The 20,583-nt window shown below is 43.6% G+C and overlaps 4 non-coding genes across 4 annotated transcripts; all 4 read left to right on the top strand.

Annotated features, from left to right (window-relative positions):
* Positions 1-12,880: 12,880 nt before the first annotated feature.
* trnay-gua (transfer RNA tyrosine (anticodon GUA)) lies at positions 12,881-12,969 on the top strand. Its single transcript is given in 2 exon segments — positions 12,881-12,917; positions 12,934-12,969. It is a non-coding gene; the product is annotated as a tRNA-Tyr (tRNA).
* A 235-nt stretch (positions 12,970-13,204) lies between these two features.
* Positions 13,205-13,277, top strand: trnak-uuu (transfer RNA lysine (anticodon UUU)). Its single transcript has one exon. It is a non-coding gene; the product is annotated as a tRNA-Lys (tRNA).
* Positions 13,278-19,552: 6,275 nt separating this feature from the next.
* trnay-gua (transfer RNA tyrosine (anticodon GUA)) lies at positions 19,553-19,641 on the top strand. The gene is given in 2 exon segments: positions 19,553-19,589; positions 19,606-19,641. It is a non-coding gene; the product is annotated as a tRNA-Tyr (tRNA).
* A 235-nt stretch (positions 19,642-19,876) lies between these two features.
* trnak-cuu (transfer RNA lysine (anticodon CUU)) lies at positions 19,877-19,949 on the top strand. The gene has a single exon. It is a non-coding gene; the product is annotated as a tRNA-Lys (tRNA).
* The last annotated feature ends 634 nt before the right edge of the window (positions 19,950-20,583 follow it).

A 20,583-nucleotide genomic window follows, 5' to 3' on the forward strand; every position in this document is an offset into this window, starting at 1 on the left:
GTTGACCGAGGGCCATGATGGTGAAAAGCCTGGATGGCCTTCCAGGTGACAATGAAATATGCAGTTGCGTCTAGGCAAGGTGTCTAGTCCTCTTTGCTTCTTTCGGCAAATATCCAGCCTGGGCAAGTGTTGTCTTCCAGAGGCAAGTCAAGCCAGGAACTCTGAGAGATGTTTTTGCCGTTGACGACGTGTCACTTTAGAACAGCACAACATCCATCTCTACTTGACTTGGCACAATCTGTGAGGGTTGGGCCAACACAACGTGTCCACACATTTGCAGGCGTCTTGAAATACTTGGAATGACCTGTGGCCCCATGCCATGCAGAAGTCCACAGGTATGCGTGTCAGCATGCTCTGCTCCTCATCCCCAATGTGCCACTTGTAAGAACTTTGTAAAAAGCGACAGAGAACATGATCAGCAAAGAAACACAATTCTCCTGAGAATGACAATCATCGTGCCGATCGTAATCTCAGTGCATACCTGGATGCCCAACAAGCCAAGCCAGTGGTTCCCAAGCGTTGTAATGCCACGGCACACTTTGCTGAGACCAAAAACCTTCGCGGCGCACCAACATGAAAAAAAAAAAAAAGGATTTACTAGGTATTGTCTCACCTGAATGGCAACAGGCTGCTAAAACTATTATCACACGCACATTGCATGTTAAAGTATGTCAGTAAGGGAGTAATTAAAAGGGCAAATGTGTGAAGTGCAAGGAGTGGCCCTTAGTGGTTAGGTAAAAAAGTACACAGACAAACTAAATAATCCCTTGATACAAATCATTTATTTAGTGCAGACAGACCAAGACCAGCCACAATAAACTATTCGCAGTAAATATAAATTCACAGCAAAATAGGTTCAGTTCACAATATCCTATAACAAGCTGCACAAAGGCAGCGCTAGCAGTGGATAGAACGAAGAACTGCAGGAGAAACGCCGGGGCTATTTAGAGCCCGATTATTCAACACAGAGGGGGAAAACCAAGGCCAAATGAGACTTAGAGGAACAGGAGACATCCAACAACAGAATAAAGATAAAAAGGAATTCACCACATGTCCCTTTAATCAATTGCCTTGCAGTTCCACTGTGTAGCGTTATGTTGGGTGTATTTTGATGAGAGCATTTGGGCTCTGAGCTGAAGCACTGATCTAAAGAAGACCTCTCCACCCCCAAAGTTATCAGATTTCCTTTGCTCATCAGCTTGGAACCGGTTTGCATCAAAGTGACAGTTTTGGGGTGGATGGCACCGAGAAGAGGCCAATACTAACGAGAGACTCACCTTCGTCTTACTAACCGGTATTGTAGTTAATGTGTTTATAACCTTTTTTGTTTAACGATTTGTGTGTTAGAGCATCAGACTTTTAATCTGAGGGTCCAGGGTTCGAGTCCCTGTTCGGGCGCCTTGTTGACCGAGGGCCATGATGGTGAAAAGCCTGGATGGCCTTCCAGGTGACAATGAAATATGCAGTTGCGTCTAGGCAAGGTGTCTAGTCCTCTTTGCTTCTTTCGGCAAATATCCAGCCTGGGCAAGTGTTGTCTTCCAGATGCAAGTCAAGTCAGGAACTCTGAGAGATGTTTTTGCCGTTGACGACATGTCACTTTAGAACAGCACAACATGCATCTCTACTTGACTTGGCACAATCTGTGAGGGTTGGGCCAACACAACGTGTCCACACATTTGCAGGCGTCTTGAAATACTTGGAATGACCTGTGGCCCCATGCCATGCAGAAGTCCACAGCTATGCGTGTCAGCATGCTCTGCTCTTCATCCCCAATGTGCCACTTGTAAGAACTGTGTAAAAAGCGACAGAGAACGTGATCAGCAAAGAAACACAATTCTCCTGAGAACGACAATCATCGTGCCGATCGTAATCTCAGTGCATACCTGGATGCCCAACAAGCCAAGCCAGTGGTTCCCAAGCGTTGTAATGCCACGGAACACTTTGCTGAGACCAAAAACCTTCGCGGCGCACCAACATGAAAAAAAAAAAAAAGGATTTACTAGGTATTGTCTCACCTGAATGGCAACAGGCTGCTAAAACTATTATCACACGCACATTGCATGTTAAAGTATGTCAGTAAGGGAGTAATTAAAAGGGCAAATGTGTGAAGTGCAAGGAGTGGCCCTTAGTGGTTAGGTAAAAAAGTACACAGACAAACTAAATAATCCCTTGATACAAATCATTTATTTAGTGCAGACAGACCAAGACCAGCCACAATAAACTATTCGCAGTAAATATAAATTCACAGCAAAATAGGTTCAGTTCACAATATCCTATAACAAGCTGCACAAAGGCAGCGCTAGCAGTGGATAGAACGAAGAACTGCAGGAGAAACGCCGGGGCTATTTAGAGCCCGATTATTCAACACAGAGGGGGAAAACCAAGGCCAAATGAGACTTAGAGGAACAGGAGACATCCAACAACAGAATAAAGATAAAAAGGAATTCACCACATGTCCCTTTAATCAATTGCCTTGCAGTTCCACTGTGTAGCGTTATGTTGGGTGTATTTTGATGAGAGCATTTGGGCTCTGAGCTGAAGCACTGATCTAAAGAAGACCTCTCCACCCCCAAAGTTATCAGATTTCCTTTGCTCATCAGCTTGGAACCGGTTTGCATCAAAGTGACAGTTTTGGGGTGGATGGCACCGAGAAGAGGCCAATACTAACGAGAGACTCACCTTCGTCTTACTAACCGGTATTGTAGTTAATGTGTTTATAACCTTTTTTGTTTAACGATTTGTGTGTTAGAGCATCAGACTTTTAATCTGAGGGTCCAGGGTTCGAGTCCCTGTTCGGGCGCCTTGTTGACCGAGGGCCATGATGGTGAAAAGCCTGGATGGCCTTCCAGGTGACAATGAAATATGCAGTTGCGTCTAGGCAAGGTGTCTAGTCCTCTTTGCTTCTTTCGGCAAATATCCAGCCTGGGCAAGTGTTGTCTTCCAGATGCAAGTCAAGTCAGGAACTCTGAGAGATGTTTTTGCCGTTGACGACATGTCACTTTAGAACAGCACAACATGCATCTCTACTTGACTTGGCACAATCTGTGAGGGTTGGGCCAACACAACGTGTCCACACATTTGCAGGCGTCTTGAAATACTTGGAATGACCTGTGGCCCCATGCCATGCAGAAGTCCACAGCTATGCGTGTCAGCATGCTCTGCTCTTCATCCCCAATGTGCCACTTGTAAGAACTGTGTAAAAAGCGACAGAGAACGTGATCAGCAAAGAAACACAATTCTCCTGAGAACGACAATCATCGTGCCGATCGTAATCTCAGTGCATACCTGGATGCCCAACAAGCCAAGCCAGTGGTTCCCAAGCGTTGTAATGCCACGGAACACTTTGCTGAGACCAAAAACCTTCGCGGCGCACCAACATGAAAAAAAAAAAAAAGGATTTACTAGGTATTGTCTCACCTGAATGGCAACAGGCTGCTAAAACTATTATCACACGCACATTGCATGTTAAAGTATGTCAGTAAGGGAGTAATTAAAAGGGCAAATGTGTGAAGTGCAAGGAGTGGCCCTTAGTGGTTAGGTAAAAAAGTACACAGACAAACTAAATAATCCCTTGATACAAATCATTTATTTAGTGCAGACAGACCAAGACCAGCCACAATAAACTATTCGCAGTAAATATAAATTCACAGCAAAATAGGTTCAGTTCACAATATCCTATAACAAGCTGCACAAAGGCAGCGCTAGCAGTGGAAAGAACGAAGAACTGCAGGAGAAACGCCGGGGCTATTTAGAGCCCGATTATTCAACACAGAGGGGGAAAACCAGGGCCAAATGAGACTTAGAGGAACAGGAGACATCCAACAACAGTATAAAGATAAAAAGGAATTCACCACATGTCCCTTTAATCAATTGCCTTGCAGTTCCACTGTGTAGCGTTATGTTGGGTGTATTTTGATAAGAGCATTTGGGCTCTGAGCTGAAGCACTGATCTAAAGAAGACCTCTCCACCCCCAAAGTTATCAGATTTCCTTTGCTCATCAGCTTGGAACCGGTTTGCATCAAAGTGACAGTTTTGGGGTGGATGGCACCGAGAAGAGGCCAAATAGGTTGAATCCTGCTATGAGATGTCTGGAGAAAGGGGCCTGTAGGTGATAAAAACTCTTTGAAGTGGACGAGAGCCGAAATCCCGACATAGAGCTACGAACCCGGGCCAACCGGCATTTCCAAAAGATGGCATGGATTGACATCAGTCATAAATCAAGCCCCCCTCCATTAGGACACTGGGGGCTGAAACCGAAATCCAATCTCAAGAACTCAAGAACCAATCACCTATTGATCTGACAGACTATAAGAAACAGTGCACAGTCTCTCTCTCTCTCTCTCTCTCTCTCTCTCTCTCTCACCTGAACCAGTAACTCGCTGCCACAGCTCAACCTGTAGCTCTGTTGCCCGAACCGGAACCAGAAACCAACCAAGTCTTTGCCGGCAACAGAAGAGTTAAACTGGGAGAAGGAGATTGAGCCGTACGAAGAATTCTTTTAAAGGACTTTATTAAATAAAGAACTTTACAGACTGCGCATGCCCGCCTGTGCCCACCTGATCAGTGGAGTTTTACAGCTGGACAATTGAGTAAGTCGAATGTATATGAAAGTGTTCAGTCATTTAAATAGCTATTTGAGTCTTAAGAAACTTGACCCTTGGAACGAACAGGGCCCTGCTTTCCTCAAAGACTTTGTCTTCAAGTAACTACGGTGGAACCCTGCTTACAAAGAAGATTTTGTGCACAACCTTGGAGCCTTCAAACCAGTGGAAAATCTGTTTGGAAAAGACTCTAATTTCGCGAAACCCCAACTTCCAGGTGCATCGACTGAGTGGAAGTTCTTGGACAAAGCCGAACCGCACTGCCTTTGTTCCAAACCACACGGACCATGTGCCGTGTGCTGTGATCTGAGCCCGAAGACAGAGAGGCCTCTCTGCGACGAAGTTCAGATAAGTTTAACAGTTTGGAGTTCATGATTCATGACATTTGAGAAATCAATTAGAAATGTTATTCTGTGATTCATAACTCTAGAATGTGTAATATCATTTAGTTTTCTTAAATATAAATGTGTGTTGCATTAAACTGTTTTGTTGATAATTTTAGAAATAAAATCTGTCAACCCCGAGAAATATCTTCTCATTCCTGTTTAACTGTTTAGTCTGAAATTGACACAAGTCAATAGACGTTAGATTATTGGTGGCCCTGCCTATCCATGATCTTTGAATAATAATCAGTTAAGGGAAATTGTGGTAACAAGTAATGATAGGATCTTTCTCGGCACCTAAACGTAAATGAGACTGATATATATATAACGAGAAGTTACCTGACATAAATACTAACCTGCGTAGTTATTTAATGTCTGACTAACAATACTAACGAGAGACTCACCTTCGTCTTACTAACCGGTATTGTAGTTAATGTGTTTATAACCTTTTTTGTTTAACGATTTGTGTGTTAGAGCATCAGACTTTTAATCTGAGGGTCCAGGGTTCGAGTCCCTGTTCGGGCGCCTTGTTGACCGAGGGCCATGATGGTGAAAAGCCTGGATGGCCTTCCAGGTGACAATGAAATATGCAGTTGCGTCTAGGCAAGGTGTCTAGTCCTCTTTGCTTCTTTCGGCAAATATCCAGCCTGGGCAAGTGTTGTCTTCCAGAGGCAAGTCAAGCCAGGAACTCTGAGAGATGTTTTTGCCGTTGACGACGTGTCACTTTAGAACAGCACAACATGCATCTCTACTTGACTTGGCACAATCTGTGAGGGTTGGGCCAACACAACGTGTCCACACATTTGCAGGCGTCTTGAAATACTTGGAATGACCTGTGGCCCCATGCCATGCAGAAGTCCACAGCTATGCGTGTCAGCATGCTCTGCTCTTCATCCCCAATGTGCCACTTGTAAGAACTGTGTAAAAAGCGACAGAGAACGTGATCAGCAAAGAAACACAATTCTCCTGAGAACGACAATCATCGTGCCGATCGTAATCTCAGTGCATACCTGGATGCCCAACAAGCCAAGCCAGTGGTTCCCAAGCGTTGTAATGCCACGGCACACTTTGCTGAGACCAAAAACCTTCGCGGCGCACCAACATGAAAAAAAAAAAAAAGGATTTACTAGGTATTGTCTCACCTGAATGGCAACAGGCTGCTAAAACTATTATCACACGCACATTGCATGTTAAAGTATGTCAGTAAGGGAGTAATTAAAAGGGCAAATGTGTGAAGTGCAAGGAGTGGCCCTTAGTGGTTAGGTAAAAAAGTACACAGACAAACTAAATAATCCCTTGATACAAATCATTTATTTAGTGCAGACAGACCAAGACCAGCCACAATAAACTATTCGCAGTAAATATAAATTCACAGCAAAATAGGTTCAGTTCACAATATCCTATAACAAGCTGCACAAAGGCAGCGCTAGCAGTGGATAGAACGAAGAACTGCAGGAGAAACGCCGGGGCTATTTAGAGCCCGATTATTCAACACAGAGGGGGAAAACCAAGGCCAAATGAGACTTAGAGGAACAGGAGACATCCAACAACAGAATAAAGATAAAAAGGAATTCACCACATGTCCCTTTAATCAATTGCCTTGCAGTTCCACTGTGTAGCGTTATGTTGGGTGTATTTTGATGAGAGCATTTGGGCTCTGAGCTGAAGCACTGATCTAAAGAAGACCTCTCCACCCCCAAAGTTATCAGATTTCCTTTGCTCATCAGCTTGGAACCGGTTTGCATCAAAGTGACAGTTTTGGGGTGGATGGCACCGAGAAGAGGCCAATACTAACGAGAGACTCACCTTCGTCTTACTAACCGGTATTGTAGTTAATGTGTTTATAACCTTTTTTGTTTAACGATTTGTGTGTTAGAGCATCAGACTTTTAATCTGAGGGTCCAGGGTTCGAGTCCCTGTTCGGGCGCCTTGTTGACCGAGGGCCATGATGGTGAAAAGCCTGGATGGCCTTCCAGGTGACAATGAAATATGCAGTTGCGTCTAGGCAAGGTGTCTAGTCCTCTTTGCTTCTTTCGGCAAATATCCAGCCTGGGCAAGTGTTGTCTTCCAGATGCAAGTCAAGTCAGGAACTCTGAGAGATGTTTTTGCCGTTGACGACATGTCACTTTAGAACAGCACAACATGCATCTCTACTTGACTTGGCACAATCTGTGAGGGTTGGGCCAACACAACGTGTCCACACATTTGCAGGCGTCTTGAAATACTTGGAATGACCTGTGGCCCCATGCCATGCAGAAGTCCACAGCTATGCGTGTCAGCATGCTCTGCTCTTCATCCCCAATGTGCCACTTGTAAGAACTGTGTAAAAAGCGACAGAGAACGTGATCAGCAAAGAAACACAATTCTCCTGAGAACGACAATCATCGTGCCGATCGTAATCTCAGTGCATACCTGGATGCCCAACAAGCCAAGCCAGTGGTTCCCAAGCGTTGTAATGCCACGGAACACTTTGCTGAGACCAAAAACCTTCGCGGCGCACCAACATGAAAAAAAAAAAAAAGGATTTACTAGGTATTGTCTCACCTGAATGGCAACAGGCTGCTAAAACTATTATCACACGCACATTGCATGTTAAAGTATGTCAGTAAGGGAGTAATTAAAAGGGCAAATGTGTGAAGTGCAAGGAGTGGCCCTTAGTGGTTAGGTAAAAAAGTACACAGACAAACTAAATAATCCCTTGATACAAATCATTTATTTAGTGCAGACAGACCAAGACCAGCCACAATAAACTATTCGCAGTAAATATAAATTCACAGCAAAATAGGTTCAGTTCACAATATCCTATAACAAGCTGCACAAAGGCAGCGCTAGCAGTGGAAAGAACGAAGAACTGCAGGAGAAACGCCGGGGCTATTTAGAGCCCGATTATTCAACACAGAGGGGGAAAACCAGGGCCAAATGAGACTTAGAGGAACAGGAGACATCCAACAACAGTATAAAGATAAAAAGGAATTCACCACATGTCCCTTTAATCAATTGCCTTGCAGTTCCACTGTGTAGCGTTATGTTGGGTGTATTTTGATAAGAGCATTTGGGCTCTGAGCTGAAGCACTGATCTAAAGAAGACCTCTCCACCCCCAAAGTTATCAGATTTCCTTTGCTCATCAGCTTGGAACCGGTTTGCATCAAAGTGACAGTTTTGGGGTGGATGGCACCGAGAAGAGGCCAAATAGGTTGAATCCTGCTATGAGATGTCTGGAGAAAGGGGCCTGTAGGTGATAAAAACTCTTTGAAGTGGACGAGAGCCGAAATCCCGACATAGAGCTACGAACCCGGGCCAACCGGCATTTCCAAAAGATGGCATGGATTGACATCAGTCATAAATCAAGCCCCCCTCCATTAGGACACTGGGGGCTGAAACCGAAATCCAATCTCAAGAACTCAAGAACCAATCACCTATTGATCTGACAGACTATAAGAAACAGTGCACAGTCTCTCTCTCTCTCTCTCTCTCTCTCTCTCTCTCTCACCTGAACCAGTAACTCGCTGCCACAGCTCAACCTGTAGCTCTGTTGCCCGAACCGGAACCAGAAACCAACCAAGTCTTTGCCGGCAACAGAAGAGTTAAACTGGGAGAAGGAGATTGAGCCGTACGAAGAATTCTTTTAAAGGACTTTATTAAATAAAGAACTTTACAGACTGCGCATGCCCGCCTGTGCCCACCTGATCAGTGGAGTTTTACAGCTGGACAATTGAGTAAGTCGAATGTATATGAAAGTGTTCAGTCATTTAAATAGCTATTTGAGTCTTAAGAAACTTGACCCTTGGAACGAACAGGGCCCTGCTTTCCTCAAAGACTTTGTCTTCAAGTAACTACGGTGGAACCCTGCTTACAAAGAAGATTTTGTGCACAACCTTGGAGCCTTCAAACCAGTGGAAAATCTGTTTGGAAAAGACTCTAATTTCGCGAAACCCCAACTTCCAGGTGCATCGACTGAGTGGAAGTTCTTGGACAAAGCCGAACCGCACTGCCTTTGTTCCAAACCACACGGACCATGTGCCGTGTGCTGTGATCTGAGCCCGAAGACAGAGAGGCCTCTCTGCGACGAAGTTCAGATAAGTTTAACAGTTTGGAGTTCATGATTCATGACATTTGAGAAATCAATTAGAAATGTTATTCTGTGATTCATAACTCTAGAATGTGTAATATCATTTAGTTTTCTTAAATATAAATGTGTGTTGCATTAAACTGTTTTGTTGATAATTTTAGAAATAAAATCTGTCAACCCCGAGAAATATCTTCTCATTCCTGTTTAACTGTTTAGTCTGAAATTGACACAAGTCAATAGACGTTAGATTATTGGTGGCCCTGCCTATCCATGATCTTTGAATAATAATCAGTTAAGGGAAATTGTGGTAACAAGTAATGATAGGATCTTTCTCGGCACCTAAACGTAAATGAGACTGATATATATATAACGAGAAGTTACCTGACATAAATACTAACCTGCGTAGTTATTTAATGTCTGACTAACAATACTAACGAGAGACTCACCTTCGTCTTACTAACCGGTATTGTAGTTAATGTGTTTATAACCTTTTTTGTTTAACGATTTGTGTGTTAGAGCATCAGACTTTTAATCTGAGGGTCCAGGGTTCGAGTCCCTGTTCGGGCGCCTTGTTGACCGAGGGCCATGATGGTGAAAAGCCTGGATGGCCTTCCAGGTGACAATGAAATATGCAGTTGCGTCTAGGCAAGGTGTCTAGTCCTCTTTGCTTCTTTCGGCAAATATCCAGCCTGGGCAAGTGTTGTCTTCCAGAGGCAAGTCAAGCCAGGAACTCTGAGAGATGTTTTTGCCGTTGACGACGTGTCACTTTAGAACAGCACAACATGCATCTCTACTTGACTTGGCACAATCTGTGAGGGTTGGGCCAACACAACGTGTCCACACATTTGCAGGCGTCTTGAAATACTTGGAATGACCTGTGGCCCCATGCCATGCAGAAGTCCACAGCTATGCGTGTCAGCATGCTCTGCTCTTCATCCCCAATGTGCCACTTGTAAGAACTGTGTAAAAAGCGACAGAGAACGTGATCAGCAAAGAAACACAATTCTCCTGAGAACGACAATCATCGTGCCGATCGTAATCTCAGTGCATACCTGGATGCCCAACAAGCCAAGCCAGTGGTTCCCAAGCGTTGTAATGCCACGGCACACTTTGCTGAGACCAAAAACCTTCGCGGCGCACCAACATGAAAAAAAAAAAAAAGGATTTACTAGGTATTGTCTCACCTGAATGGCAACAGGCTGCTAAAACTATTATCACACGCACATTGCATGTTAAAGTATGTCAGTAAGGGAGTAATTAAAAGGGCAAATGTGTGAAGTGCAAGGAGTGGTCCTTAGTGGTTAGGTAAAAAAGTACACAGACAAACTAAATAATCCCTTGATACAAATCATTTATTTAGTGCAGACAGACCAAGACCAGCCACAATAAACTATTCGCAGTAAATATAAATTCACAGCAAAATAGGTTCAGTTCACAATATCCTATAACAAGCTGCACAAAGGCAGCGCTAGCAGTGGAAAGAACGAAGAACTGCAGGAGAAACGCCGGGGCTATTTAGAGCCCGATTATTCAACACAGAGGGGGAAAACCAAGGCCAAATGAGACTTAGAGGAACAGGAGACATCCAACAACAGTATAAAGATAAAAAGGAATTCACCACATGTCCCTTTAATCAATTGCCTTGCAGTTCCACTGTGTAGCGTTATGTTGGGTGTATTTTGATAAGAGCATTTGGGCTCTGAGCTGAAGCACTGATCTAAAGAAGACCTCTTCACCCCCAAAGTTATCAGATTTCCTTTGCTCATCAGCTTGGAACTGGTTTGCATCAAAGTGACAGTTTTGGGGAGGATGGCACCGAGAAGAGGCCAAATAGGTTGAATCCTGCTATGAGATGTCTGGAGAAAGGGGCCTGTAGGTGATAAAAACTCTTTGAAGTGGACGAGAGCCGAAATCCCGACATAGAGCTACGAACCCGGGCCAACCGGCATTTCCAAAAGATGGCATGGATTGACATCAGTCATAAATCAAGCCCCCCTCCATTAGGACACTGGGGGCTGAAACCGAAATCCAATCTCAAGAACTCAAGAACCAATCACCTATTGATCTGACAGACTATAAGGAACAGTGCACAGTCTCTCTCTCTCTCTCTCTCTTTCTCTCTCTCTCTCTTTCTCTCTCACCTGAACCAGTAACTCGCTGCCACAGCTCAACCTGTAGCTCTGTTGCCCGAACCGGAACCAGAAACCAACCAAGTCTTTGCCGGCAACAGAAGAGTTAAACTGGGAGAAGGAGATTGAGCCGTACGAAGAATTCTTTTAAAGGACTTTATTAAATAAAGAACTTTACAGACTGCGCATGCCCGCCTGTGCCCACCTGATCAGTGGAGTTTTACAGCTGGACAATTGAGTAAGTCGAATGTATATGAAAGTGTTCAGTCATTTAAATAGCTATTTGAGTCTTAAGAAACTTGACCCTTGGAACGAACAGGGCCCTGCTTTCCTCAAAGACTTTGTCTTCAAGTAACTACGGTGGAACCCTGCTTACAAAGAAGATTTTGTGCACAACCTTGGAGCCTTCAAACCAGTGGAAAATCTGTTTGGAAAAGACTCTAATTTCGCGAAACCCCAACTTCCAGGTGCATCGACTGAGTGGAAGTTCTTGGACAAAGCCGAACCGCACTGCCTTTGTTCCAAACCACACGGACCATGTGCCGTGTGCTGTGATCTGAGCCCGAAGACAGAGAGGCCTCTCTGCGACGAAGTTCAGATAAGTTTAACAGTTTGGAGTTCATGATTCATGACATTTGAGAAATCAATTAGAAATGTTATTCTGTGATTCATAACTCTAGAATGTGTAATATCATTTAGTTTTCTTAAATATAAATGTGTGTTGCATTAAACTGTTTTGTTGATAATTTTAGAAATAAAATCTGTCAACCCCGAGAAATATCTTCTCATTCCTGTTTAACTGTTTAGTATGAAATTGACACAAGTCAATAGACGTTAGATTATTGGTGGCCCTGCCTATCCTTGATCATTGAATAATAATCAGTTAAGGGAAATTGTGGTAACAAGTAACGATAGGATCTTTCTCGGCACCTAAACGTAAATGAGACTGATATATATATAACGAGAAGTTACCTGACATAAATACTAACCTGCGTAGTTATTTAATGTCTGACTAACAATACTAACGAGAGACTCACCTTCGTCTTACTAACCGGTATTGTAGTTAATGTGTTTATGACATTTTTTGTTTAACGATTTGTGTGTTATCATATGCGATCCCATGGTCTTTGATTTGGTCACGGAAGTGATTTGTCTTTGATTTGTTGATCTAGAGTTGAATTTTGATTAGCTTTTCCCTTTTGTATAATTAGTGTAGTGCTACATTTAGTCTTTGTTTTTGAATAAATTTAACAATTTATATCTTTGGAATTGGTGTCTGTGTCCAATTATTACAGAAATTGAGTTCTACAAGATTCCAGGATTCGTGATAAGGTGATACTATAAATTCACTTCTTAAATTGAAATTTATAAGTGTACCTTACGATACAACTGATAGCACTGCAACTCAGTGTAGGTGTGCGTTCAGTCCGGCAAACACAACATTTCAGTTATGAAACGCTTTCTACAGGTGATGTATAAATGTAATATTTTCACACATTTGAATAAGTTTGATTTGATACAAGATTTATGAAGTTGACCAAACAAAATGACATAATATTTTTCAGGGGATAAAAATCTCACGACACAATTGGGTAGTCCTCACGGCACACGGGTTGAAAACCACTGAGCCAAGCCACGGTGCTTCTTGGCTTTGCACGGCCACTGAGACTGCCAGGGGAAGATGGTGAGAAGCTTCACTTCGATAGCTCAGTTGGTAGAGCGGAGGACTGTAGGTTTCAGGCAGCGGGCATCCTTAGGTCGCTGGTTCAATTCCGGCTCGAAGGAAGGCGTGATTATGGTTTGACATCGGTTTTGGACGAGCTCCCAAATGTCAAGCCATTGGAATTGCATGAGGACAAGGAGAAAACACCGGAAATTCGGATTTGCTGTGGAGAACTCGCATTGCCCAAACATCTCATATGCATGTGACCCTTTTCACCCTGAGCCCAGTTTTCTAAACCGGCCAGAAAGCGGTCTGGAACAATCATGAAGCCAACACATTGTAAAGCACTTCACTGAAGCCCGGGTAGCTCAGCCGGTAGAGCATCAGACTTTTAATCTGAGGGTCCAGGGTTCGAGTCCCTGTTCGGGCGCCTTGTTGACCGAGAGCCATGATGGTGAAAAGCCTGGATGGCCTTCCAGGTGACAATGAAATATGCAGTTGCGTCTAGGCAAGGTGTCTAGTCCTCTTTGCTTCTTTCGGCAAATATCCAGCCTGGGCAAGTGTTGTCTTCCAGAGGCAAGTCAAGCCAGGAACTCTGAGAGATGTTTTTGCCGTTGACGACGTGTCACTTTAGAACAGCACAACATGCATCTCTACTTGACTTGGCACAATCTGTGAGGGTTTGGGCCAACACAACGTGTCCACACATTTGCAGGCGTCTTGAAATACTTGGAATGACCTGTGGCCCCATGCCATGCAGAAGTCCACAGCTATGCCTCATCCCCAATGTGCCACTTGTAAGAACTTTGTAAAAAGCGACAGAGAACATGATCAGCAAAGAAACACAATTCTCCTGAGAACGACAATCATCGTGCCGATCGTAATCTCAGTGCATACCTGGATGCCCAACAAGCCAAGCCAGTGGTTCCCAAGCGTTGTAATGCCACGGCACACTTTGCTGAGACCAAAAACCTTCGCGGCGCACCAACATGAAAAAAAAAAAAAAGGATTTACTAGGTATTGTCTCACCTGAATGGCAACAGGCTGCTAAAACTATTATCACACGCACATTGCATGTTAAAGTATGTCAGTAAGGGAGTAATTAAAAGGGCAAATGTGTGAAGTGCAAGGAGTGGCCCTTAGTGGTTAGGTAAAAAAGTACACAGACAAACTAAATAATCCCTTGATACAAATCATTTATTTAGTGCAGACAGACCAAGACCAGCCACAATAAACTATTCGCAGTAAATATAAATTCACAGCAAAATAGGTTCAGTTCACAATATCCTATAACAAGCTGCACAAAGGCATCGCTAGCAGTGGAAAGTACGAAGAACTGCAGAAGAAACGCCGGGGCTATTTAGAGCCCGATTATTCAACACAGAGGGGGGAAACCAAAGCCAAATGAGACTTAGAGGAACAGGAGACATCCAACAACAGTATAAAGATGAAAAGGAATTCACCACATGTCCCTTTAATCAATTGCCTTGCAGTTCCACTGTGTAGCGTTATGTTGGGTGTATTTTGATAAGAGCATTTGGGCTCTGAGCTGAAGCACTGATCTAAAGAAGACCTCTCCACCCCCAAAGTTATCAGATTTCCTTTGCTCATCAGCTTGGAACTGGTTTGCATCAAAGTGACAGTTTTGGGGAGGATGGCACCGAGAAGAGGCCAAATAGGTTGAATCCTGCTATGAGATGTCTGGAGAAAGGGGCCTGTAGGTGATAAAAACTCTTTGAAGTGGACGAGAGCCGAAATCCCGACATAGAGCTACGAACCCGGGCCAACCGGCATTTCCAAATGATGGCATGGATTGACATCAGTCATAAATCAAGCCCCCCTCCATTAGGACACTGGGGGCTGAAACCGAAATCCAATCTCAAGAACTCAAGAACCAATCACCTATTGATCTGACAGACTATAAGGAACAGTGCACAGTCTCTCTCTCTCTCTCTCTCTCTCTCTCTCTCTCTTTCTCTCTCACCTGAACCAGTAACTCGCTGCCACAGCTCAACCTGTAGCTCTGTTGCCCGAACCGGAACCAGAAACCAACCAAGTCTTTGCCGGCAACAGAAGAGTTAAACTGGGAGAAGGAGATTGAGCCGTACGAAGAATTCTATTAAAGGACTATATTAAAGAAAGAACTTTACAGACTGCGCATGCCCGCCTGTGCCCACCTGATCAGTGGAGTTTTACAGCTGGACAATTGAGTAAGTCGAATGTATATGAAAGTGTTCAGTCATTTAAATAGCTATTTGAGTCTTAAGAAACTTGACCCTTGGAACGAACAGGGCCCTGCTTTCCTCAAAGACTTTGTCTTCAAGTAACTACGGTGGAACCCTGCTTACAAAGAAGATTTTGTGCACAACCTTGGAGCCTTCAAACCAGTGGAAAATCTGTTTGGAAAAGACTCTAATTTCGCGAAACCCCAATTTCCAGGTGCATCGACTGAGTGGAAGTTCTTGGACAAAGCCGAACCGCACTGCCTTTGTTCCAAACCACACGGACCATGTGCCGTGTGCTGTGATCTGAGCCCGAAGACAGAGAGGCCTCTCTGCGACGAAGTTCAGATAAGTTTAAAAGTTTGGAGTTCATGATTCATGACATTTGAGAAATCAATTAGAAATGTTATTCTGTGATTCAAAACTCTAGAATGTGTAATATCATTTAGTTTTCTTAAATATAAATGTGTGTTGCATTAAACTGTTTTGTTGATAATTTTAGAAATAAAATCTGTCAACCCCGAGAAATATCTTCTCATTCCTGTTTAACTGTTTAGTCTGAAATTGACACAAGTCAATAGACGTTAGATTATTGGTGGCCCTGCCTATCCTTGATCATTGAATAATAATCAGTTAAGGGAAATTGTGGTAACAAGTAATGATAGGATCTTTCTCGGCACCTAAACGTAAATGAGACTGATATATATATAACGAGAAGTTACCTGACATAAATACTAACCTGCGTAGTTATTTAATGTCTGACTAACAATACTAACGAGAGACTCACCTTCGTCTTACTAACCGGTATTGTAGTTAATGTGTTTATAACCTTTTTTGTTTAACGATTTGTGTGTTAGAGCATCAGACTTTTAATCTGAGGGTCCAGGGTTCGAGTCCCTGTTCGGGCGCCTTGTTGACCGAGGGCCATGATGGTGAAAAGCCTGGATGGCCTTCCAGGTGACAATGAAATATGCAGTTGCGTCTAGGCAAGGTTTCTAGTCCTCTTTGCTTCTTTCGGCAAATATCCAGCCTGGGCAAGTGTTGTCTTCCAGAGGCAAGTCAAGCCAGGAACTCTGAGAGATGTTTTTGCCGTTGACGACGTGTCACTTTAGAACAGCACAACATGCATCTCTACTTGACTTGGCACAATCTGTGAGGGTTGGGCCAACACAACGTGTCCACACATTTGCAGGCGTCTTGAAATACTTGGAATGACCTGTGGCCCCATGCCATGCAGAAGTCCACAGCTATGCGTGTCAGCATGCTCTGCTCTTCATCCCCAATGTGCCACTTGTAAGAACTGTGTAAAAAGCGACAGAGAACGTGATCAGCAAAGAAACACAATTCTCCTGAGAACGACAATCATCGTGCCGATCGTAATCTCAGTGCATACCTGGATGCCCAACAAGCCAAGCCAGTGGTTCCCAAGCGTTGTAATGCCACGGAACACTTTGCTGAGACCAAAAACCTTCGCGGCGCACCAACATGAAAAAAAAAAAAAAGGATTTACTAGGTATTGTCTCACCTGAATGGCAACAGGCTGCTAAAACTATTATCACACGCACATTGCATGTTAAAGTATGTCAGTAAGGGAGTAATTAAAAGGGCAAATGTGTGAAGTGCAAGGAGTGGCCCTTAGTGGTTAGGTAAAAAAGTACACAGACAAACTAAATAATCCCTTGATACAAATCATTTATTTAGTGCAGACAGACCAAGACCAGCCACAATAAACTATTCGCAGTAAATATAAATTCACAGCAAAATAGGTTCAGTTCACAATATCCTATAACAAGCTGTATTTAACGAAGTAGTTAAACGTTACAAAGGGCATTACAATTTTAGAAAAACAATAGCACACGGATCAAACATGCTATCCCCGCCATTTTATTCGATTTGATTAAACGTTTCGCGACCGAAATGTATTGTGTGCAGACTGAACGCACACCTGAGCCGAGCACGATCACAATACATATCCACAGTTAATCTAAGCAGTATCATATTGTAACCGTTTCGGTCTGTTATCAACCCTTCCGGATCCAAAACCAGGAGTCAGACACCCTTTTCGGTGGACATGCTGTTGACTTCTCACAAGCACCATCTGCCTTCACAAAGGCAGCGCTAGCAGTGGAAAGAACGAAGAACTGCAGGAGAAACGCCGGTGCTATTTAGAGCCCGATTATTCAACACAGAGGGGGAAAACCAAGGCCAAATGAGACTTAGAGGAACAGGAGACATCCAACAACAGTATAAAGATAAAAAGGAATTCACCACATGTCCCTTTAATCAATTGCCTTGCAGTTCCACTGTGTAGCGTTATGTTGGGTGTATTTTGATAAGAGCATTTGGGCTCTGAGCTGAAGCACTGATCTAAAGAAGACCTCTCCACCCCCAAAGTTATCAGATTTCCTTTGCTCATCAGCTTGGAACTGGTTTGCATCAAAGTGACAGTTTTGGGGAGGATGGCACCGAGAAGAGGCCAAATAGGTTGAATCCTGCTATGAGATGTCTGGAGAAAGGGGCCTGTAGGTGATAAAAACTCTTTGAAGTGGACGAGAGCCGAAATCCCGACATAGTGCTACGAACCCGGGCCAACCGGCATTTCCAAAAGATGGCATGGATTGACATCAGTCATAAATCAAGCCCCCCTCCATTAGGACACTGGGGGCTGAAACCGAAATCCAATCTCAAGAACTCAAGAACCAATCATCTATTGATCTGACAGACTATAAGGAACAGTGCACAGTCTCTCTCTCTCTCTCTCTCTCTCTCTCTCTTTCTCTCTCTCTCTCTTTCTCTCACCTGAACCAGTAACTCGCTGCCACAGCTCAACCTGTAGCTCTGTTGCCCGAACCGGAACCAGAAACCAACCAAGTCTTTGCCGGCAACAGAAGAGTTAAACTGGGAGAAGGAGATTGAGCCGTACGAAGAATTCTTTTAAAGGACTTTATTAAATAAAGAACTTTACAGACTGCGCATGCCCGCCTGTGCCCACCTGATCAGTGGAGTTTTACAGCTGGACAATTGAGTAAGTCGAATGTATATGAAAGTGTTCAGTCATTTAAATAGCTATTTGAGTCTTAAGAAACTTGACCCTTGGAACGAACAGGGCCCTGCTTTCCTCAAAGACTTTGTCTTCAAGTAACTACGGTGGAACCCTGCTTACAAAGAAGATTTTGTGCACAACCTTGGAGCCTTCAAACCAGTGGAAAATCTGTTTGGAAAAGACTCTAATTTCGCGAAACCCCAACTTCCAGGTGCATCGACTGAGTGGAAGTTCTTGGACAAAGCCGAACCGCACTGCCTTTGTTCCAAACCACACGGACCATGTGCCGTGTGCTGTGATCTGAGCCCGAAGACAGAGAGGCCTCTCTGCGACGAAGTTCAGATAAGTTTAACAGTTTGGAGTTCATGATTCATGACATTTGAGAAATCAATTAGAAATGTTATTCTGTGATTCATAACTCTAGAATGTGTAATATCATTTAGTTTTCTTAAATATAAATGTGTGTTGCATTAAACTGTTTTGTTGATAATTTTAGAAATAAAATCTGTCAACCCCGAGAAATATCTTCTCATTCCTGTTTAACTGTTTAGTCTGAAATTGACACAAGTCAATAGACGTTAGATTATTGGTGGCCCTGCCTATCCTTGATCATTGAATAATAATCAGTTAAGGGAAATTGTGGTAACAAGTAACGATAGGATCTTTCTCGGCACCTAAACGTAAATGAGACTGATATATATATAACGAGAAGTTACCTGACATAAATACTAACCTGCGTAGTTATTTAATGTCTGACTAACAATACTAACGAGAGACTCACCTTCGTCTTACTAACCGGTATTGTAGTTAATGTGTTTATAACCTTTTTTGTTTAACGATTTGTGTGTTATCATATGCGATCCCATGGTCTTTGATTTGGTCACGGAAGTGATTTGTCTTTGATTTGTTGATCTAGAGTTGAATTTTGATTAGCTTTTCCCTTTTGTATAATTAGTGTAGTGCTACATTTAGTCTTTGTTTTTGAATAAATTTAACAATTTATATCTTTGGAATTGGTGTCTGTGTCCAATTATTACAGAAATTGAGTTCTACAAGATTCCAGGATTCGTGATAAGGTGATACTATAAATTCACTTCTTAAATTGAAATTTATAAGTGTACCTTACGATACAACTGATAGCACTGCAACTCAGTGTAGGTGTGCGTTCAGTCCGGCAAACACAACATTTCAGTTATGAAACGCTTTCTACAGGTGATGTATAAATGTAATATTTTCACACATTTGAATAAGTTTGATTTGATACAAGATTTATGAAGTTGACCAAACAAAATGACATAATATTTTTCAGGGGATAAAAATCTCACGACACAATTGGGTAGTCCTCACGGCACACGGGTTGAAAACCACTGAGCCAAGCCACGGTGCTTCTTGGCTTTGCACGGCCACTGAGACTGCCAGGGGAAGACGGTGAAAAGCTTCCCTTCGATAGCTCAGTTGGTAGAGCGGAGGACTGTAGGTTTCAGGCAGCGGGCATCCTTAGGTTGCTGGTTCAATTCCGGCTCGAAGGAAGGCGTGATTATGGTTTGACATCGGTTTTGGACGAGCTCCCAAATGTCAAGCCATTGGAATTGCATGAGGACAAGGAGAAAACACCGGAAATTCGGTTTTGCTGTGGAGAACTCGCATTGCCCAAACATCTCATATGCATGTGACCCTTTTCACCCTGAGCCCAGTTTTCTAAACCGGCCAGAAAGCGGTCTGGAACAATCATGAAGCCAACACATTGTGAAGCACTTCACTGAAGCCCGGGTAGCTCAGCCGGTAGAGCATCAGACTCTTAATCTGAGGGTCCAGGGTTCGAGTCCCTGTTCGGGCGCCTTGTTGACCGAGGGCCATGATGGTGAAAAGCCTGGATGGCCTTCCAGGTGACAATGAAATATGCAGTTGCGTCTAGGCAAGGTGTCTAGTCCTCTTTGCTTCTTTCGGCAAATATCCAGCCTGGGCAAGTGTTGTCTTCCAGAGGCAAGTCAAGCCAGGAACTCTGAGAGATGTTTTTGCCGTTGACGACGTGTCACTTTAGAACAGCACAACATGCATCTCTACTTGACTTGGCACAATCTGTGAGGGTTGGGCCAACACAACGTGTCCACACATTTGCAGGCGTCTTGAAATACTTGGAATGACCTGTGGCCCCATGCCATGCAGAAGTCCACAGCTATGCGTGTCAGCATGCTCTGCTCCTCATCCCCAATGTGCCACTTGTAAGAACTTTGTAAAAAGCGACAGAGAACATGATCAGCAAAGAAACACAATTCTCCTGAGAACGACAATCATCGTGCCGATCGTAATCTCAGTGCATACCTGGATGCCCAACAAGCCAAGCCAGTGGTTCCCAAGCGTTGTAATGCCACGGCACACTTTGCTGAGACCAAAAACCTTCGCGGCGCACCAACATGAAAAAAAAAAAAACGGATTTACTAGGTATTGTCTCACCTGAATGGCAACAGGCT

The sequence above is a fragment of the Amia ocellicauda genome, unplaced genomic scaffold, assembly GCF_036373705.1.
Source record: "Amia ocellicauda isolate fAmiCal2 unplaced genomic scaffold, fAmiCal2.hap1 HAP1_SCAFFOLD_160, whole genome shotgun sequence".
NCBI lineage: Eukaryota > Metazoa > Chordata > Actinopteri > Amiiformes > Amiidae > Amia > Amia ocellicauda.